At 36.4% G+C, this 23,200-nt stretch overlaps 1 protein-coding gene across 5 annotated transcripts in view; it reads right to left on the bottom strand.

The window, feature by feature from the left end:
- The window catches only part of DGKB (diacylglycerol kinase beta), a 700,192-nt gene that overhangs the window by 369,362 nt on the left and 307,630 nt on the right, over nucleotides 1-23,200 (bottom strand). The gene's annotated exons all lie outside the window — the stretch shown is intronic.

Raw genomic sequence — 23,200 nt, 5'->3', positions numbered from 1 at the left:
TTATTTTCCAAAGAAAGAATATCTAAATTAAATCAGGCACATTTATAATCTGGCTAATCAAAAATCCTGGCACATGAGTAACAGTAATGAAGAAAGTTTCACATGATGTTTTTTGACAGGAAAATTATTTTAGGACAAGGTATTAAATTCCTTAGTGGTGGTGTTTTTTCTTCTAGAAATCTATTTCTGCCTTTCAATCCCAGCATGCTGTGTTTTTTTGCCCGTTAAGTCAGTTCTTTCTCTTTCTCTGCTTTCTAGGCTTGTTCCCAAATGTCAATTTTCCCTCTCATTCACTCCCACTTACATTTCTACTATCAGATGCTTCTTCATGTCGATGCCAAAATATGTATTTTTTTTTAATTCAGCTTTTGAAAATCTCCTGTTTCCTTTATACCTGCTACTATTTTATCCTATCACCATCCCTTCCAACTTCCCTCTATTGCGAAATGTTTTCTCTCTCATCAGATTTTTCTAAAATTGCATTTGCTCTTTCTACTTCTCTCTGTGCATCCATGCTAGGATAGTCTTACAGCTGTTTGTCCAAATTTCATTTCATATTTCAGTTCTCCTGTCTCTGGGCACTTTCAGATTAGGAGTAGCTTTGTGACTTGCGTTGGGCGGGGGGAGGGAAGTGAACCAAAGTGATGCATGTCATTGTCAGTCAGATGCCTTGAAGAGCCAGTGTGATTCACTATGTAGCTTTTCTGCTGCCAAGACAACCATCAACTTTCCAAGTTGTGGAGACAACATCCAACTGTGGATCCATGAATGAGGATGATATGGATCAGAAAATCTTGGCAACACATCCTCGACACATAGCATGAATGAAAAATAAACTTTAATTCACTGAGATTTAGAGCGGTTTGGTAACCACATCCCAGCAGAAATTGTTACCTTAGACAGGATGTTGCTGTGACTTCAAAGAAAGAAGAAAAAATAAAACACATGACATTGGCTCAGCAGTTAGGTCTAGGACTGTGAATGGCACGGAATGTATTGTCAGAAGTAGTAGGAACAAAAGTGAGAATTTACTGGAGCTGGAAGAAGAAACTTCTCCTTAGCCCCATAAAGTACAAAATAAAATCGAGACAGCTTTAGAGAAACAAAAGTAGATTAAAACTCAGCTTTTATAAAGAAAAAATATTAAATGATACTAATTATTAAAAACTTTCAATTTATTAAACTGCCTCAGGACAAGGACGTGATTAAATGTGTGGCCTTCATTTCCATTGTTAGAGCCTCTGAAAGATTGAGATGCACTGGAGAAAAGTTAAGCTAATGTGTGTGTCCATAGTAAATACTTTTAATGGTAAAAGATGACTCGGGGGAAAAAAAAGATGAAGGATGAGTGTCTCCACTTTAAGTTTATATAACTGAAGTATCCTCAATTAAAAGGAACTGTGGATGTGGATATTTGACCATGTCGCTGAGTAGAATCAAACAGTTAACAAGCCAACTACGTACTGGAAATATAATTCCCAAAGCACAGCCTACAACAGACTGTGAGTCAACAAGACTTGAGATGACCCATGAGGCCTCAACAATCTATGAGCAGAAAGTATGCTGAAAAAAAAATCTCTCTCAAAAAAGACACACCACCAAATGCCTATATCAGCTGTGTCCAAAGAAGATAATAAAGACTAGAGCAAAAGAACTAGAACAAATGTTCAACGGGGCTTCTAGAAAGTAGAAAATAAGGCTTAGTTAGCTTCCATCACCTCTCCCTGGAGTTGGAACGCTCACAGTTACATGCTCAGCAACCTTTAAGAACTGCTACAAACCGGGGCGCCTGGGTGGCTCAGTGTGTTAGGCCTCTGCCTTCGGCTCAGGTCATGATCTCAGGGTCCTGAGATCGAGGCCCGCATTGGGCTCTCTGCTCAGCAGAGAGCCTGCTTCCCGCTCTCTCCGCCTGCCTCTCTGCCTACTTGTGATCTCTCTCTGTCCAATAAATAAATCTTAAAAAAAAGTAAAGAAAGAACTGCTACAAACCAAGGTGAGCTACAACGAGACTCCCATTCTTTTCCTTTCTGGGAGCAGGTATTTTGGTTATCCTGTTCCTAATCCATCTCGTACATTAGGTAAGAAAGAAGGCAGAACACTATTATTTTTAACTCTAGGGCTGTAGCTCAAAAGAGGACACACAAAGAACTGAGGTAGACTATTTTCCTCACCTTCTGAAGAAAAGACAACTATGAGTAAAGCAGTGTCTGAACTCTGAAGTCTGGATGTGAGTGGCTGGGCTAGAGGGTAGCTTTCTTGATCAGGGCATGAGTGTAGTGGGTATTAGGCAGAGATTAAGCCAAAAATTTTCTAACAAAAGTGCTCATTTTGAAATCATTTGACATGTTCCTCAATATTCTGGTTCTTCTAATGGATACATGGAAAAAGCAAATTTTTCTGCTGCCTTGAAGTTATCTATGGCTGCAGACTTCCTTTAGTAATAAAATGTAAGTAGAAGTGATTTGTGTCAACTCTGGGTTAAAGCCCCTAAATCCAGTACTCAATTCACGATTTCTTCAGCCCCTGCCATTGAGTGATGTTCCAGATGGAGCCAGTTCTATCAGCCTGAGTCCCCGAATTAGCACACTCAGAATATAGTCCCTTCTGGATTGCAATGAATGCACATTACCAAGAAACAGACCTTTGATTTTTTTTTTTTTTTTTTAAAGCCCTAAAACCTTGAGTCTTTTACCTCAGCATAACCTAGCCCATTTTGGCCAATGCTCATATTACTTTTACTTGTTACTCTGCCTTTTATGTAATAACTCTATCTGTAAAAATACTAACTAGTCAAAATTATCTTTTTTCTTAAGTTCTTAAATCTTTTCCACTAGGTGACAAGATTCTTTACAGGAAGTATCATTTATTATGGTACTTGGGAAATACAGGAACAAAAACATTTATTTGCATGTATATGGCAACCTTTTAAATTAAATTCTACTTGAATTAATCTTTCAGTTTCTTTCTTAAGTGACTTCGCAAGGTCTTAAATGACTTCTGGTGGCTAACTTTTTGGCTTGCCTCTTAAATACTCCTCTCCCTTCTCATCATAAAATCTCTCTTTATAACAGGGAACTTACTCTTTGTGGCTGGAGTAGAAATAAACTCATCACCATCAGCACTATTCTTCTGCTTTGTGATAGTAACTTAGAACACAATGATTACCATAAGAATGAGTCCTTTGCAGGGTTGGCTTCAGGGGCATAGGACTTGCTTAGTCAAAGAGAGCTCCACTCTTAACTCAAAAGGGCCTTTCAGTAAGCTTAATGTTCTATTGCTACATTCTAGAAACTCTTAACTTCTGAGCAAGAGAGTCTTCACTTTCACTTTGCAAGGAGCCCTGCAAATTATGCAGCCTGTCCTGAGTATATGTCCAACACATTTTCTTTTTTTTTTTAATTTCATTTATTTATTTGACAGAGAGAGAGATCACAAGTAGGCAGAGAGGCAGGCAGAGAGACGGGGGAAACAGGCTCCCCGCTTAGTAGAGAGCACGATGCAGGGCTCCATCCCAGAACCCTGAGACCATAATCCAAGCCCAAGGCAGAGGGTCAACCCACTGAGCCACCCAGGTGCCCCTACAACATATTGTCGATCAAAGCATCTCATCAGGGCTTGCTGCTGAAAGTGTGGGGTAAGACTTTGTCTTTGCACTATTGATCCAGAATTTCGGGAAGTGATTTTTTTTCCACTGATGACAGAAGTCTGAAGTAAGCAAACCCAAAAATGGGTTCCAGATAAGTTGAATCCAGAAACTGAATACAAATTAGACCCAGCTAGAAAAAATCAACTGAAAGATCAACAGAACCAAATAGAGTAAGTAATATGGTACTGATAATGTTGTCGAGCCTCTATTCCCAGCCTAAAGCCTGAAATACTACTGGAGCAGGTATGTGAGTCAATAAACTCCCATTTCAGCTTAAACTAGCATGAGCAGTTTTTGCCACGTGACTCTCAAGCAGTTCTCACCATGTTTTATTTTTGTGCTAAGTCTCATTTGTTTTTCTGCTTCCCTAAAATGTTCTTGGGCAGGTCTAGAAAAGCACCATACTTTGCATAAAATAAGCTCCTTTCACTAGAGGAGATTATCCTGAGTGAAATAAGTCAAGCAGATAAAGTCAATTACCATATAGTTTCACTAACTTGAGGAGCATAAGGAATAACACGGAAGACATTGGGAGATGGAGAGAAGTGAGATGGGGGAAGTCAGAGGGAGAGAAAAACCATGAGAGACTGTGGACTCTGAGAAACAAACGGGGGGGGGGATGGGTGAGTCTGGTGATGGGTACTAAGGAGGGCATGTATTGCATGGAGCACTGGGTGTGGTACATAAACAATGAATTTGGTAACACTGAAAAGAAATAAAATAAAATGGAAAAAAATAAGCTCCTTTCCTGGTGAACTAATAATACCCACAGCAATTCCTGAATGCCCATACCGGTTATAGATCTGGTACTCAATACGGAACGATCAGTACGGAACGAAAACCTAATACAGGTATCAAAGGCCAGAACTTCTTTATGCTATTTCTTGGAATTTTTTTTTACTAACAGGTCCTCAATGTAGACCGAATGCTATACCTCTATTCTGAAGTAATATTTATCATATATACCTTCACGTTCTCAGAGAATCCAAAATAAACCTGCCAAATCAAGCACCAGTGAAAACTAATCTAATCATCACAAGAAATCAGCTGTTATCTTTAAAGTATTCATTTCTGTACACCCGACATAAAGAATACAAATTTCTTCTGCTTTTCAAATAGAAACAGTAAATGGAATTAAATGAAAATATATGACAATTATATTATGATAATATGACTAAAGTACTAAGATGAATTGTTAATCATTACTTAGCAAATTACAACTTTCATACGGAGAAAATAATACCTTACATATATAATGAATAATATTACACTTGGACTAATACGGTTGTAAGTTAATTATAGACTACACAGCTGATTTAGTTTCATTTACCTAAGGAGCTGTTCTGACCCTGTTGCAGATTAATTACATCTTCAGGAATACACTCTCATTTATCATTGTCACTTGCAGCATTCTAGCTCTTAGCGAGAGTGGAGTGCTTTTTTTTAATGTAAAAAAAAAAAAATTCCTTAGCTGTGATACATTTTGTAAGTTTACTCATTAAAAGCACATGACAGCTAAAACCAGGTAAGATTAAATTAGCTATGGAACATTAGGAAAGTTCATGTCGCAGAAATTAAATGACTACAAGAAAATCAAAATTCTGTTAAAATCATTCAAGTCAGACAAAAGACTCCTCTATATTTTACAGCACTTTTTTAGAAGATCCTAAACTTTGAAATATATGTATAGAAAATGTATGGCACATTAGGAATCCCTGTATGCTTAGGTAGCTTCTTAATACTCCCATTTTCCAAGTTTGTTAGAAATATTCAAAAGAATAACATGCTTACTTTTATATACCTAAAGAATGTTATTTATATTATGATGGGAATTTTATACCATTTGCTGTTCTCTAACAATGAAAACGTTGTTAATTAAATATGAGCAAGAGAAAGAACCAAAGACATCTGTCTGTAGGTTGGAATAAAGTAGAACATTTATTCATTCATAATAAATGATCATTTAATATCTGCTGGGAACTGCGATATAATAATGTATGTGCAAAGAGTGGGCATACTTGAAAATCCACATTCCTGATCTCAAGGAGCTCAGATTTTAGGGGAAAAAACATAGATTACTATATAAATAAAGTAGAACTGTGATTAATGCTAAATAAAGAGTTGTGAAGAGCAATACAAGGGCCTAAGAAGGAGTGGCAAACCCAATCTAGTAGTTTAGGAAAGACTTTTTTTAGAGAAGAGTAGTCTGAGTTGATTACTCAAATATGGACAGCAGCTAACCTTAGAACTTGTGAATAAGGAAAGGGTGCATATATTTGGGGGAAATTAGAAGAGGGGAAGAAGACAGTGGTCAGTTTCATCCAGCATTGATGACATGAGAAGCAACAGAGTCAAGAAAAAGTATTTTGGAAACTGAAGGAAATTTCCAAAATGGAGATGAAGTAAGGCCAAAACATGCTAAGGCGTTTGGAATTCATCTGGATGAAACCGTGGGTCATTGCAGGCAAGGCTATCTAGGAGGAGCTTGGATTTCAGGAATCAAGACTGGAGGTAGAAAAGAGCAAGACGGAAACACTGCAACGGTGCAAATGAGAGGTGATGAGACTGAGCTACTTATGAGCTGGGGGTGCAGAGAGGACAATCATTTGGAGGATATTCAGTTACAGAATCATTGGGATTCCTTCACTGGTTGCGGGAATTGGTGAAACTCCAGGAGATCTAAGATGGGTGACAGAGAGAATGTGGTCATCTATAGAGATGATGGCTGAAACCCCGAGGAGAATGAAACACCCCAGGTAGATGTGAAGAGAAAAGAGCAGAACAGAATAATAACCCTGGTGACCCTCAACAATTAAAGGGCAGACTGGAAGTCAGAAAGGCACTCGAAGGTCACACACCCAGCAAGGTGGTCATGGAATTGTAAGACTTGAGAGGATATGGGTTGAGGAAGTCCACGGAAGAAAAGAAACTGAGGAAATAGAAACTGCTGTCAGATTAAGTGCAGCAAAACATTGAGAAAGATAGTGTTACTAGAATGGTAAATTTGCAAGTCAAGAGTGACAATAGCCAAACAAGTTTTAGCCAAGTGGTATGGGAGAGAGTAAGTAGAGAGCAGAACCAGCTAGCATTGGTTAAGCAACTAAAATAGTAGTGACAACTAAATAATAAAAAAACTAAACAGTAGTGGCAACTAAAAAATAATTGTTTTATACTCAGAAATTAGATAGGAATCAAGATTTCTTTTTTAAAAATTGACAAGTTTTGTTTTCTTCTTTCCCCAAATATTGTGAACATTTAAAATAGTCTGTTTCATATTTCATATTTTAATTTTATTTTTTTAATTTAATTTTTTGTGTTCCAAAATTCATTGTTAATATTTCAAATTAAACCTTGCTTTATGCCATCTTCTAAAATCAAAATCTACTGTAAACCTTTTTGAGTGATAAAGAAAATGCAGAAAAAAATAACTCAGAAGTATTGAAGTCTGAACATTTAAAAAAAAAAATTACCTGATGGGAAAAAAAGGCAAATAAAAAATATAATATTCAACTGTTTAATAAAAAGAACAATTTTTTTGTAAATTTATTAATAAAATATGAACAACAATTTTGTTTCAACCTCTGATTTGGTATTCTAGTTTGGGGTTTTTAGTTTATAAAGTAAAATCAAATCATAGAATCCACTACTGGTTTTTAAATGATGGAGCTGTTGGACAAAAATCCCAGTGTTTTGTGTCTGATGCTTAATGAATAACTTAATTATAATTCAGTAAAGAATTATTCTTTTCTCTAAAAATAATATACTACACAGTTTAATGTGGCCTGGCCAATAAAAGAGAAACACTATGTAAGTTAAAGAAAATGGTTGGAATTAAATTCACATGAAAATTCTGTAAGAAAATAAACTGTTTTGAGATAAAATTATCAAGTATTTGAGATTTTTGATCTTTTTGTGATTGACAATTCATTCAAATAATGTAAAACTTTGAGATAAATAACCTATTTCAGAAGCAAATGTCCTAGGAGACAGCATCTTCCAACAAAAATATGAAGTTGACTTTACAGGAAAAACATTTTATACCAGTATAGCATTAATGTCATTCTAAATTTCTTGTCATAAAATGGGGAAAAATACATTTCAAAACAATGTCTTTCTACAATGAGAATTACAGTCTTCATTTGATTAACTTGTAATTTCTCCAATATATAATCCAAGTTCCTCATTTAGGAATCACATAACAATTATTCTTCTCTGTATTACAATGGAATTATCTTTAGACCAACAGAATTAGCTAAAACAAATTTAAAGGTGGTAGCTTCAAAATTATATAATGTTTATAATAAGGAGATAGATGAAGTGGACAAATCAAAGAAAATAAGATTTAAAAAAAAGATTTTGATCATGTTCAGACCCAATTTTATTGATTTCAGGCCCAGACAAAGAACTCTATGTCCCTATACAGTCTGCGATCATAACTAAATTTCTACAGTTATTGCCTTTGTATTTTCAGAAAAGGCATAGGAAAATATATAAGGTAAGAAAGGGCTGATGCTAAAGGAATTCTGATTGGTAACTATTCCACTAACCTGAAATTTATGGTTATGAGAATTAAGCAGTCATATTTTTCCTACACTGGCGGAATAAGAGGCTCTTAGTGACTGAGCAAGGCTGAAGGATATTAAATCATAACCATGCAAATATCTATTTGATAGTACATTTGGGTGGTGATATATATGGTGCACTAAAAGTCCACTTGTCTTTGTCAGATTTCTTCCAGACGCAGAGAGTAATTTCACAGTGAGTATAGACCCATTTCCAATTTCAGAAGTACTAATGTGGATAAGGTTTTCATTTTCATGTTGGCTTTCACTTTTTACACAGTGTGTGATACTAATTTGTTTCTGGATATGTTCTACAAAAATTGGAGGACCCTTCCAGAAGCCTTTGAAATTCTTATTGCCTTGCTTGTTTCTGCTCACAGTGCTGACTTTTGTGTTGAAGAGTGTCCAAATTGGAACTTACTGGGATGATTAACAGCTGCTACAAAATCAATACTCTATGTAGGGAAAACAGAATTGGGCTAAGATGGTCTTACATGAGCACTATTCTGTGGCAGAATATCTATCTATGTCAGCAAGCCAAACATAATTTTTGTTGGTGGAAGCATTTCCATGGATATAATCCATGGGCTTTTCAGGCTCCACCTCAGAGACCCAGGGGGTGAGGAAGATAATTCATATGTTTTAATTATGCATAATTATGCATATTCTCAGTTGCAAAAATGATCACTGTTACACTTAGTAAGAAATTGGTTTACTTAAATCTTTCATCATTTTAACCTTTATTGTGGCTGAAACACTAAGTCATACTATTATTGCTATTGCAATCTGCTACAAAATGAGTCCTATTTTTTTCTCCACAAATTAAATTGAAAGGTAATACAGATGTGTGTGTTTTGGTTTATGATGCATTGACGTTCCAATTATAGAACAGTAAGCTAATTGCTGACATATGCCCTAAAAATCCTTTGTATTTCTGGGACTAAATAAATTTTTTACAACAAATTATTATACTACTTATAATAACTTAGTATAATAACTTTATAATAATAAGATAAATATGCTAACAGTTTAAGGGAAAAAATTAATTCCCTGAACAACTACTTTCTTTTATTTCACCTTCAAGCAAAGATACATATGCCTAATAGTTTACCTCCAATATACTGGAATTAACACTTCTTCCTGGCACAATGTTTATCTTTGTATCTCTATAATGCTTATCCCAGGAGTCAGAGCAGGCAGCCAGTCAGTATTTATGGAATGAACTAATGGATAAACTCCTTTGGAACTAAAACACTAAGCAGCAGTAGGGCACTAAGCCATGATAACCCAGTATTTTAGATTTTTTACACTGACGTCAAGTATAGCATACCATCAGAGGTTAAGATATGTTTATTCAGCAATACGGTTTACAAATCCTAGTAAGAGGCCCGTAAAAGTAATATTTTGCTGATCTGTGTGACTCATTCTTTCATCAGGAACATCTATGAGTACTAACACTCCTCTCCCTGACACTGCATGCAATACTCTCCTTACTTCAAAATTGCATGTGTTGCTTGGGTGAAGGATACATCCCAGGGAAAGAAAAAATTAATGCATAAAGGGACTTAAAATACTTTGTGTGTGTGCTGTGAGGCATCTGCCATTAATTTGAACTATATCCCTTGCATATCAAATATGTAATCTTCCTTTGCTTTCTGGGCTGTTGAGAAAAGTGAATATTTTTGAACACAGAGCCATCATAAAGTATGGATTCTATTGTTCCTGTATGTGTGGGCCTCCCATCAGCATTTTATCCAGAAATTGATACTCCAGCCTAAAGCCCAAAAGACAAAATCATAAGTCAGGGTCAATGTTGTAATAAACTGGGAAAATCAGCTATTCACAAAAACAGAAAGCTAGAAACTTAAATTAATAAGATATTGGTCTTAAGGCTAATACTGAGGGCCTTGAGACCCTCGCAATACATAAGGACCAACCCGAAAGGGAGGATAGCCAAAGAGAAACTGGAGCTTTAAGTAAACAGAAAGGAAAGAAGAGTAATTCAAAAAAATATATGTAGTCTTATGTTAACTGCAGCATTATTTTCAATAGCCAAGATATGGAAACAACCTAAGAGTCCATCAATGGATGAATGGATAAAAACAATTGTACGTATGTGGTGTATACGTACAATGAAATACGATTCAGTGATGAAAAACAACGGAATCTTGCCATTTGCAACAACATAGATGGCCCCTGAGGGCATTATGCTACCTGAAATAAGTCAAACAAAAACAAATACATATGATCTTACTTATATGCGGAACCTAAGAAATGAAAGAAACAAAACCAAAGCAAACAAAAAAACGAGCTCATAAATACAGAGAATAGATCAGTGGTTGCTGAAGAAGCCAAAGGGGTAAAGGGGATCAAAAGGTATAAACTCCCAGCTATAAAATAGTCATGGCAATATAAAATAAAGACCCTATGTGACTCTCTAAGTCACTTTTATCATAGTACCTACAAATGGAGACTAAATGAGAACTCATTTTACCAACCTTATTCTCCAATAGTGATTGGAGATGTTTAGAAGAGTGTCCGCAATATAATGGCTACTCACATAAACGTAATTGAATTGTACAAATGAATGAAAAGACATGAAAGTGTGCAAAATACAAAAAGAATCAATAGAACAGCAATTATAGTTTAGGAAATTCTATACACTTAAAATGTGATCTAAGCAAATAAAATCACACCAAATCTCAAATCATTATTAAATGCTATAAGAGGTGGGGATATAAAGCAGGTTAAAATGAATGTGAATGAGCATTTAAGTATCATGGTAGTAGGTTTGAAAATATTTAAATACATGTGAATAATCCTGTGAAATTTTAAATACCTTTACTTTTTACTTTTTGTTGTTGTTGTTTAGATTTTATTTATTTGATTGAGAGAGAAAGCACAATCAGGAAGAGGCAGAAGGAGAAACAGACTCACTGTTGAGCTGGGAGCCCATTGCAGGACTGGATCCCAGGACCCTGAGATCATGACCTGAGATGAAGGCAGATGCTTTACTGACTGACTGTCACCCAGGTCCCTCAATCCTGCGAAATTTTAAAGGTTACCCATTGCCCCATGATATTTTTGAATTAAGAAGAGAAAGTTTCATTTCCCTTTCCATATCTCCACACTCCAGAGGTTAATATTCTGAACATATATTTACTTTTTTTTAAGATTTATTTCCTTATTTGAAAAAGACAGCAAGGGCTCCTGAAAGGGGAGAGGCAGAGGGAGAGGGAGAGAATCTCAAGCAGACTCCGGCCGAGCAAGGAGCTCTAGCTCACAGCCCTGAGATCAGGCATGATCTGAGACAAAATCGAGAGTCTGATGCTTAACTGACTGACCCACCCAGGTGCCCCTATTTACTGACTCTCTTGTAAGTTCTTAGACCCTGAACTGTATAAAACCATTCATATTTTATCACCACCATCATCTCTAATATTTATTAAGTAGCAGTGCTTTGTACTGTTTGGAGTCTGTAAACTCAATCCCCACAACTTCTTAAGAAAGTCTCTGTATCATCCCCATTCACGTAGAAGAAACAGTGCTTACTTACAGACAATTTGCTTTTGTGATTTAACATGATACTTTTGGGACCTCTTTTCCTGTTACATAACATCTAAAAATTGAGAAACTTTCAGGTTGTTCACAACTGTATGTCATTAAATATAATTGGTGCAGCCTGGGCTTTTGTATTATGTATTTCTTTAGAATGGATTCTTAGAAATGGGATTGATGGTTCAAAGTTATTCACATTTTAAATTTTAACAAATGCAATCAAATTATTATTCAGAGATTAAATTTATAGATCACACAATTATGAATGTGCCTATTTTTGTACATACTTATTGACCATAGACAAAATATGATACCCACTGCATAATTGTGCATTTCCTTGTAAACTAGTAACATTTAGAATATTTTCATTTGGCTATTCACTGTAATTCTTATAGTCTTAGTCTATTTTCCTATTAGATGCCTGTCTTTTATTAAGAATGACATTGGGGAGGGTATGTGCTATGGTGAGAAAAATTTAAAAAATAAAAAATAAAAGAATTCCCATTTGTTTACTAAACCCATGTTTATTACTTATACAGAAAATAACTTCACTGACTGCTAATTTCTAATGAATTTTAACATCTTTTTAAATGAAGGGTTATGGAAAATAATTATAATTTCCTTTTCCTTTATGGGTTCTAAGTTTCCGATTGGCCTGAGACAGGTTTCTCCTATCTTAAGCAATATACTTCGATATTTTCTTCTAATATCATTTAAGAATATTACATTAACTTGCATTTTAATCTATTTGATGTATATTTCACATGGATATAAATGAGAATAAAATTTTATTTTCATTCAAATTAGTAACCAATTATGTAACCTAATTTATTATGCATTTCATTCTTACCCAATGATCTGAAAATTCAACACAATGAAATGTAGTGATGTAATTTTTTGCTCTAATTTTTTATATCCCTTCTATTTATCTGTTTTTGTGCCACTATATTTTATTTACAGTAACTTGGTAGTATTTTGCACATCGCAAAGAAATTGACCATTTATAGGACATTATTTCCAAAAACTATAAGACCAGTATTTCCAATTGTACATTACCATTTATCAAAGCTACCCGTAATCCTATAAGAATTCTCAGTAGCAATAGACTAAATGTATAAACTAATTTGAGCAGACCTGATTCCTTCATATTAAATATTCCCATTTAGGAACATGAGATGACTTCTTATTCAGGTTCTATTTTATAATCTTGAATAAAATTAGATTTTCCCCATGTAGGCTAGATTTTTTTTAAAAAAAGATTTTACTCATTTGTTTGTCAGGAGAAAGAGAAGGAGAGGAAGCGCGCACACACAAGCAGGGGCAGCTGCAGGCAGAGGGAGAAGAAGGCTCCCCGCTGAGCAAGGAGCAGGATATGAGACTTGACACCAGGACCCTGGGATCATGACCTGAGCTGAAGGCAGCTGCCCAACCCAGGGCTCCCTAGGCTGGGTATTTTTCTTATTAAATATAAACCTTGATATCTTATAGTTTTCTTGCATTTTTAACTCAATTCTATTTATATTAATATATTAATTTTGTAAAGGAAAGCTATGTGGTCTTTTTTTTTTTTTCTTTTTAAAGATTTTATTTATTTATTTGACAGAGAGAAATTACAAGTATACTGAGAGGCAGGCAGAGAGAGAGAGAGAAGGAAGCAGGCTCCCTGCCGAGCAGAGAGCCCGATGCGGGACTCGATCCCAGGACCCTGAGATCATGACCTGAGCCGAAGGCAGCGGCTCAACCCACTGAGCCACCCAGGCGCCCCAATGTGGTCTTTTTTTTGTACATTTATTGAGTATTTGGTATCATATACTGATTCATTAATTTTTAGTTTATGTATACTTGTAATATTATGTCATCATATAACTCTCAAATATACTAATCTTGTCTCTTACTTTTCAAGATTTATAACATTTACATTTGTTAGTATGAAATTAGCTCACTTTTCTAAAAGCGTTACCTGAAGTAGTGATAGAAAAATTGCTGTATTCTTCCTGATTTTATTTGGAATGTCTCTAGTATGCCAGTATTAATATGACATTAACTACAAATTTGTAGAAAAGATTTTACATATTGTCAGTAGTTTTTAATTGTGAAAAATGACATACCTTGGTTTTCCTTAAATTGAATAATTACACTAAAATTTACCCATTTGGCTTTCTTAAAATCTCAGTCAACAGATTTTTAGTCCTTACATATAATACTTAAATTTATTTGCTAATTATGTTGTTTTTAACTGTGACATTTATATTTACAGGAGTCTTTCCTTTATTCGGTAGTTCACAGAGTACTGATACTGAGATTTGCAATTTATCTAAAATGAATGAAGAAACATTCCATTTTAATCTATATTCTTTTTTTTTAAAGATTTTTATTTATTTGAGAGAGAGAAAGAGAGCACATGAGCGGCAGGAGGGAAAGGAAGAGGAAAAGAATCGCAAGCTGATTCCTTGCTGAGCACAGAGCCCCACCACGCACACTGGTCTTGTATCATCACCCTGAGATCCTGACCTCAGCTGAACCAAGAGTAAGATGCTTAACGGACTGAGCCACCCAGGCGTCCCCATTTTAGTCTATACTCAGAAATGACTTTTTTTTCTTTTTTAAGATTTTATTTATTTATTTGACAGAGAGAGATCACAAGTAGGCAGAGAGGTAGGCAGAGAGAGAGAGAGGAGGAAGTAGGCTCCCCACTGAGCAGAGAGCCCGACGCGGGACTCGATCCCAGGACCCTAAGATCATGACCCTAGGCGAAGGCAGCGAACTAACCCAATGTAAGAATTATTTGTACTGTGCAAGATCATTTTCAATGACAACAGTACTACTAAAGCAGTTCTTTTATACGTCGTACTTTTTCACCTTCGTCTATAGGCTTAGAGCAGGGGTTCTCAAAGTACAATCCTAGAAGAACAATACTGGGAGCATCTGGGAACTTGCTAGAACCATAAATTCTTGGGCTCCATCTCGGACCTAAAGAAATGGAAAGGGTACGAGGGTCATCAATCAGGAGTTCAACAAGCCCTTCAGCTGATTCTAATATATACTCAAGTTCGAGAACTACCAGCTTCCATTTGCTGCTCCTTCCTCTTCAAATTTCAGCTATGTGTATCTGAAAGCAAAATACTCAATTTCTTCCCTATAATAAAGCTTAACGACATGAAGACGCAAACCACGTATTTAGATATTTTCACAGATATCGTTATATCCTCAAACTTATTACGCAGTATATTTAATTTCTTTCTGTTAAAAAAAAAAAAAATTATTGGAGCGTAACATCACCAAGATGGCAGAGTAGGAGTTTTCGGCGATCAAACCCCGCCAGAGAAGACCGGAAGACACTCACAGATGAGTACCTTTGTGGGCGTCAGAGTCCGGCGAAGTCCGGGAACGCCACCCGAGCGAAAATCCGAGAGTAGCGGGAGGAGGGCAAGAAGAACACTTTCACCTCACCGGCCTCGCCCCTTCCCCAAGAGGGCACAGCGCAGTGCTAAGAGCCCCTCAGCAGCGCGGCTTCTCTCACCAGAGAGTGCTGTGCGCGCGCAGCTTCCCAGGCCTTGCCGCACGCCCTCGGACACACGACTTCCTTTTTCGCCTCACCCAGAATACGGACGGCATCGGCACGGCTGGGCGGTAACGAGAGGCTGGGAGCAGGCAGGAGAGGCGAGGCCTCACAGCCGAAATGCACTTGGAACTCCGCAGAAAGCGATGGATCCTTCGAACCACAGACTGCATCAGGTCTGCCCACAAGCGCCTTGTTAAACCACCAACCGAGGAAATCCCAACCGGCTCAAGAAGCACCTGCAATACCTCTTTTACCCACACACCACACCACCACCCGCCCCAACCAACGTGCCCGGGAGCGTGGCCGACCCCGGAGCATGCCCTTGCGCGGAAAGGCAAGCCTTGGCCGCCAGCGGCTGAGCACGTGCAGACCACTAGGTCAACTCTGCGGGACTGCGGGAAGGCAGGTAAATTTCAGCATTCTAGGGCACGGCCCTCGTGAAAACACACAGGGGCCTCACAATACCAGGCAGGCTTTGCGGATGGAGACAAGGCATACAATCTTAGGAATTAGCACCCCCCGCCCCCATTCCAAGATGTGGGGAATGGGCGCATCTATAGAAAAGCTCTGAGAGCCTCAAACTCCCTAACTGGGTTGCTGGAAGCCAGTGAGTGAGGAATTGACTGCTTCTTCAAGTGCAGTCTGTGGAATTGGAAGCAGAGCTGTAAGCTAGCTCTAGTTCCTCTTAGCAGTGGTCTGGAAGTCGCCCTGCCTGTGCAGGACTCAGAGGAGGGACATGCTCATCCCATCCGTGCACCCACAGGCAAGCTTGCCAACATCCCTCCAAATGCAGACACTGAAACAGCCCTGTATTTCAGGTCTAGCCGCTCTCAGCTCCGACTTATTAGTAAACCTGCCTGTTTTATTTTCACATTTTGAGGTTTGCACTTACCAAGAATCATTTCTGTTGTTTCCAACACCGTTTATACCAATTTTAGTTTCTATTATAATTATATAACTTAATCACATGCTATATACAAGGAAAAATATGATTACAGACAAAAAGTATTGTCTTATAACGAAATGAAGATTTGGGATGATGTGATATAAATGCAATTCTGAAACTGCTGTAGAATTATATAATCTTTACTATAGAATTACCTGCAAGAAAAATCATTATAAAGGATTTAACTGTTGTAAAAAATTAAACTAATTTTATACTCAGATTGCATCTGAAGTGTCTGATGAATTTTTATTCCACTTAAACTACAAATGGAAATTATGGAATGTGGTCTACACAAGACACTGTATAGAACCCCAGATCCACATTCAAAGAAATGATATTAGCTGGGCCTATATGAGAAGACCAGCCAATTCAATTACATTTGTAAGTTTTAGGGTAAAATATTTAAAATTCTATGTATCATTTTTTGACACTTAATTTTTCTGTTTATGTGTAGAAGAGCTTCTGTTGTAAATAAACTGGACCACTTCATTTCCTGATTATAATCATTAAATCACCTAATGGCCCCTCTTGAAAGATAAATACCACACATTGGCTTCCAAGGGTCTTCAAGACAAGGCAGCAGCCAACCTCTGCAAGTTAGTCACTTCCACCTTCCTCTCTAGTTTCCAGGCACATTGACCTTTCACGTCCTTAAACACATCAAGTTTTTTTCTCACCTCAGTCTCTTCACATATAGTTATAACTGCTTGCTAACGCTCTATCCATCTCACTTGTGTATTCCTCAGAGGAAGGTGGGAGTGAGCTCTTCTATATATTAAATGTATCTTCTTTTCTAGGCTTTCCCTCTTTTCTAGGCTTTCTTGCCTATAGATCCCATGAGATCTAAAACTGTCCCTTATTCTAGCACTTGATAACTTTAGTTTTCTTTCCTTGAATTTATTATAATTCTCAAAAAAGTCTGTATTTGTGCATTTGTTTTTTAATGCTTCTTCTCTCTACCATTAAACTCCAAGTTCTAATAATGAACTCATTTCCCATTCCTAGAACTCTAGGGCCTGACCAAAAAAAAAAGGACTTAGTTTTATTTGTTTATATTAAATGAATGAATGAAGACGCAACTATGACAATAAAAATAATGGATGGAACATACCAATTGTTCTTTGTTAATTTCTATAATCTGCACTTCTAATTTCCAGGTGTTTAGCCTTTCATGACAATTATCTCCTTACTATAATGTAAAGTTAGCGATTACTTAAATTTCTTCTATCTGGTTCACTTCCGATCCTCAAAGAGTATCTGGCACATAGTAGGTGTTATATAATTATGCTGTTATTGAAGGTCCACCACTGTGTAAGAATATCTATTTTCAGAGTTAATTACGATTTCAGACTTACAATTGTCCTGGCTAATACTAAAAAGTATTACACCGAAGGAATTAGCAGAAATGGGCTGGTTATTTACCAACTTCCCTTTCCTTTCTGGGCAAACACTTCTTTCCCCAGCTTCCCTAATATTAGGCACAGCAAAATGATTAGTAAGTGACCAATGTGTTATTAGTGGACCATTTTCCAGGCCTGGCCTATAAACGACCCCTTCCTATAGCCCACTCTTTCTTTGTCACCTGGTTGTTGACTAGATGGAGGGCTGAGGAGCTAAAGGAGTGTGGAGATGTAAGATGGAAGGAGTCTGGGTCACTGACTGACCAAGTGGACTAGAACCTATTCTTCTTTTATGTGAGGGAAGAACTAATTTTTTTTTAAAGATTTTATTTATTTATTTGACAGACAGAGATCACAAGTAGGCAGAGAGACAGGCGCGGGGGGCGGGGGTGGAGCAGGCTCCCCACGGAGCAGAGAGCCTGATGCGGGGCTCAATCCCAGGACCCTGGGATCATGACCTGAGCCGAAGGCAGAGGCTTTAACCTGCTGAGCCACCCAGGCGCCCTGGAAGAACTAATTTTTAATTGTTATCAGACCACTGGTACTTTGGGGGTTTTGTGCCAATACTCAACCCATTCTGACTAGTACAAGGATTATATAATCATATATATGAAGAAGATATTTATGTATTTCTGACCATCATAGGTTCTTCTAAAAATCTGAAGCAATTTCTGTATAAAGTATAAGACATTTATGGTCAATAAATGAAGGGCAGTAGTTGAAATAATGGAAACCATACTGATAGTATAGTCAAACTTTGAGATCACCCTATAACTAGCAGGTAATGGGTTCCAAGAGTTAATTTCAAGTACAAAACAGGTCCCATCTTAATCTTTCCTACGCTGGTGATAACAAAAAGTCGAAATACCCCATCATCCTTTCTATACTCCAATTCCACACTTCAGGAATACTCAGGAATAGTTTGAGATAGATAATCCATTTCATTTTTTTGTTTTCTGGATTCACTGCTTGAAGCAGAGGAATACAACTCACTGAATAGAAGGTAGCCTTGCTAAGTAACAGTCAAAGCTTCAACTCTCTGATTGCTCTGATTGTGACCCTGAGTATTGAGCCTTTGGCTTACTGGGGCAGAAGCAAATATTTCAGGGAGGGACGTTATACTCACTGAAAGAGGCTCCAAGTCAAATGAAACAAACCCCTTCTAAAATAAATTCAGTCAAAATCCACCTATTAGGCTAGTTCTGGTCTACTTCAAAATCATACGTATCTTTTATTATGTATTCCTTTATTAGGTTCTAAACATTGCATTTCAAATGTAGTACTTTAATCTGTCTAGCAATTACCTATGTAATGTGAGGTAGAGCTCTAACAAAATTTTCTCTTCCTAGGAGGCTAGCTTTTAAATTTGCAATCTGAACTAAGCACTCTATGGTATCTCCATCAAATCTTTGTGCCACATCCATACTGACTTTCAGTTATGTGTCTCTTTTCCTCTCTGATTCACTCTTCTCTTCATTTCATTCTAATTTCCAGTCCACTTTAGCATATCAAATTTGGTAAAATAGTCCTCCATCTTTACTTTTTATTAAAACTGACTTACATTGTCATATATATTTTAGAGTAAGTTTTTCAAGTTTGTCATAAAACCTAGCTCTACATTAGTTATAGATTAAGTGCATAAATTAATTTTTGTTATATTAAGCTATCTCATCTAAGAATAAGAAATGTCTCTGTTCTGATCCTTTATGTCTCTGTAGAGATTTTTAACATTTTCTTGGATATTCTTTATTAATTCTTAGACATTTTCAGGTTTTTACTGCTGTCTTCATAAATTCATTATTATTGACATAATGGAATACTACTGAATATTTAAGTTGATTTTATATTTGCAGTTTTGCTACTCTCCCATATGTAGTCCTCATATGTTTTAAATCGGGTTATTACATTTTGTGTTTATGGAGTTTTTAAAACTTTTTGGTTTTCTATTGTTTTCCCTCTACATTATTTGTAATTCTCTTTACAATGATTTTAAAAAATTAATTTTTTTTAAAGATTTTATATATTTATTTGACAGAGATCACAAGTAGGCAGAGATGCAGGCAGAGAGAGAGAGAGGGAAGCAGACTCCCTGCTGAGCTGAGAGCCCGATGTGGGACTCGATCCCAGGACCCTGAGATCATGACCTGAGCTGAAGGCAGCGGCTTAACCCACTGAGCCACACAGGGGCCCCTAAAAAATTAATTTTACAATAGATCTGATCAATTCTTGTCAATAATCCAATATTTAGTTTTGCCAACATTCTCTATTTTTTTTTCTTGCTGTTATTCTTTGCTATATTTCCCATCTGATTTTTATGAGTTTCCCTTTTCATTTCTTTTGGTTTTAGCTCTTTCTTTTTCAACACCTTGAGTTTTGTATTTAATATGTCTTTATAAACTCAGCACTATTGACATTTTGAGCTGTATAATTCCTTCTTGTACATTTAAAGAGCTGCTTTGTGCACTGGGAGTGTTCAGCAGCAACCCTAGTTTCTACCCACGAGCTGCCAATAGCAATCCCTTTTCATTCATGACAATCAAATGTGAGCAAACCTTGCCTAGCATTTCCTTTGGTGGAGAGGAATGATCTGCTGTCTAGGACCTAAGGAAACTGACTAAAAGCATATGATGACTAAGAAGTGTTTATTTGCGATAAACTACAAAACGTCAGATGGAAACAGTGGTAATCTGTAATGATTCTGCCTTGGGCTTCCCCCTCGTCCTCCAGCTTCATCGGTGCTCTGGTTCTACCACGGTAGGCAAGCCATGAAAGCAAGCAACTTACTGTCAGGGGAACTGACTGGATCTGGAGTCGAAGGTAGAAAAACTCTATGACTCAGAAAGTTGTCTAAAACAAGAGTAATCCCAGTGGCAAACAAGTAAGGAAAGCTAGTGTCACAGCTTGCCTGAGTTTGCAGAACTGATTAAGGCAAGCAAATAACCAGTCAACTAGCCAAAAATTCAACAGATCTTGCAAATGAGATAGCCATAATGGGCCTTGATCATTTGTCACACATCCCTGACTGTCTGAAAGGCTCTATGCATGTGCAAGGCTACACACGTGTTCAGAAAAGACCAAAAGGGGCCCTAGTAGATTATATATCCTGACTAAGTGAGAATTCGTATACATGGCAAAAGAGACAAAAGAAGGGTCAGCAGATATTAAAAGTTGAATGTCTCAAGTTTAAGGGTGTCCCCAATGAACACACATCAAATGGCAAACCGGAAGACTTACTGGCTCAAACGCACTGAGCACAAACTCTGATCAATCATGCTGACATGGGGGTGATCCCCAGGAAACCAGGATTAAGATAAAAATAAGAAGTATAAAGACAAAACAAAACAAAACTGAGTCATATGCCACAGGGGAGAAAGGCTCCACAAAATTAGTGCAGGCAAGTCACTAAACTAACAGAGGAACAGCCATAACCACTGTGAGTGGATGAAAATCCAAATAATACATTATACAATGTAATACATTATACAAAATACGCAGTTCCCAACAAAATATCAGCAGACATGCAGAGGAATAGCAAAATGTGGCACATAATTCGGCAGAAAATTGTCTTGGGTGTGGTTCAGAGGTTACTAAACTCTCTGAAGGGCCTTAGCAGTTGAACTTCTCAGACAAAAACTTCACCAAGGCTATTTTAAATATGTCAAAAGAACTAAAGTAAACCATGCTTAAAGAATAAAGGAACGCATAACAACAGTGACTCTTCAAATAGAAAATACCAATTAAAAACATAGAAATTATAAAAAGAGAACCAAATGGCAACTCTAGAGTTAAAAACTATATTAACCAAAATAACAATAATGAAAAAATAAAATGAAGGAACCCAAGAGAATGGCATTATCCATAATACCCAAGGACTCAGAACAATCTAAATGTCCATCAACTGGTGAATGAATAAGCAATACGTGATATGTCCATACAATGGGATGCTAGCAATAAAAAGGAAAATAGTATCCATGCAGTTCATAGGGGTGAACTTTCTAAATACTATGTGAAATGAAAGAAGCCAAATGAAAACGTCTATATTTTGTATTATTTCTTTAATAGGAAATATCCATAAAGGGTAGTTCTTAGATGCAGAAAAATTAGTTATTGCTTAGATCTGGGGAAGAAGCCAGAATTGATAACAAATGGGCATGAGGGTTCTTGTTTAGGTAATGAAAATCCTCTAAAATTGGATGTATTTAGTAAAAATCATTGAGAGGGTCACTTAAAATGAGTGAATTAGGTTGTGTTTAAGTTACATGCCAATAAAGCTGTTAAAAACATCATTGTGCATATTCATATCGAAGATGAATAGGAGGACTTTTATGGATCAAATGCATTACATTTTTCTTGCAAATAGTAATAACTCTAGTTGATTACTAACGTTACCTAGTAATAATTGTATATTTAGCCTTTATTATGTACCATTATTTGAGGCTCTTTAAATATATAAACACATTATTTGTAAAAATGAGAGAAAAAAATAATACCATCATGATAAATAAATGGACACTTAGAAAAAATATTGCTGTCTTATAGACCTGGTGTAGAGAAACCAGCTGACTTTACCTGAATAATCATCTACAAAATTATATAATAAATTTATGTTAGTCAAGCTGCCAAAAAAAAAAAAGAAAGAAAGAAAAAATATTGCTAAAGGACCCTTGCTTAGGTAGCTTGACTCCTAAATTCAAGAATTCATTCAGTGCCTTTTATAATCTACTAGTGATTTGTGTGTGTTTGTGTGCGCACATGACAGAGAAAGACATAAGATTAATATCCAGTAACACATGTGAAATGGAATATAATTTTGTATACAATATATTTTAAGAATTCTTAACTACCAGGTAATATATATGTACACATGTATGAAATAACTGTTAAAATTATTAATTCCTTAGGGATTGAAATCACAATAACGATTTTAATTGCCAAATGATATTTTACTTTCAGTCTAAGATTTTTCAAGAAATTAAGTGAAAAGTTAGCCCTTTGACTTATTAATCACTTAAGAATCATAGTAGCATTTTTTCTTAGACTTCAGACTTAACCATACATTTTAAAATAGTATCTATTTGTAAAAACCTAATTGGTTGTAATATATTCATTAACATATACTGTATTATTTGTTTCAGGGGTACAGGTCTGTGAATCATCAGTCTTACACAATTCACAGCACTCATCCTAGCACATACCCTCTACAGTGTCCATAACCCAGCCACCTCATCCCTGCCACCTCCCTCCTCCAGCAACCCTCAGTTTGTTTTCTGAGATTAAGATTTTAATACATATCTCAAAATAAGATAAAACCTGATGCATCCATTTCACATTTCAACTTTTTATGTGGAGTTTTAGCCTATATTCTAAAACATAACTATCTTACAAACCATTCTACCTTTTACTTTAGTAACACAAATGGTCAAATCAACTGCAAGAAAAAAATTCTGTGTTTTAACACATGAAAAACTTATCTATTGCTGATTCTCTGACTTTGAATAAATTCATAAGCTTTATTATTGCCCATTA

This window comes from Mustela erminea, chromosome 11 (genome assembly GCF_009829155.1).
Source record: "Mustela erminea isolate mMusErm1 chromosome 11, mMusErm1.Pri, whole genome shotgun sequence".
NCBI lineage: Eukaryota > Metazoa > Chordata > Mammalia > Carnivora > Mustelidae > Mustela > Mustela erminea.
The sequence above is the reverse complement of the archived record's forward strand: the minus strand, read 5'-3'. Positions and strand labels throughout refer to the sequence as shown.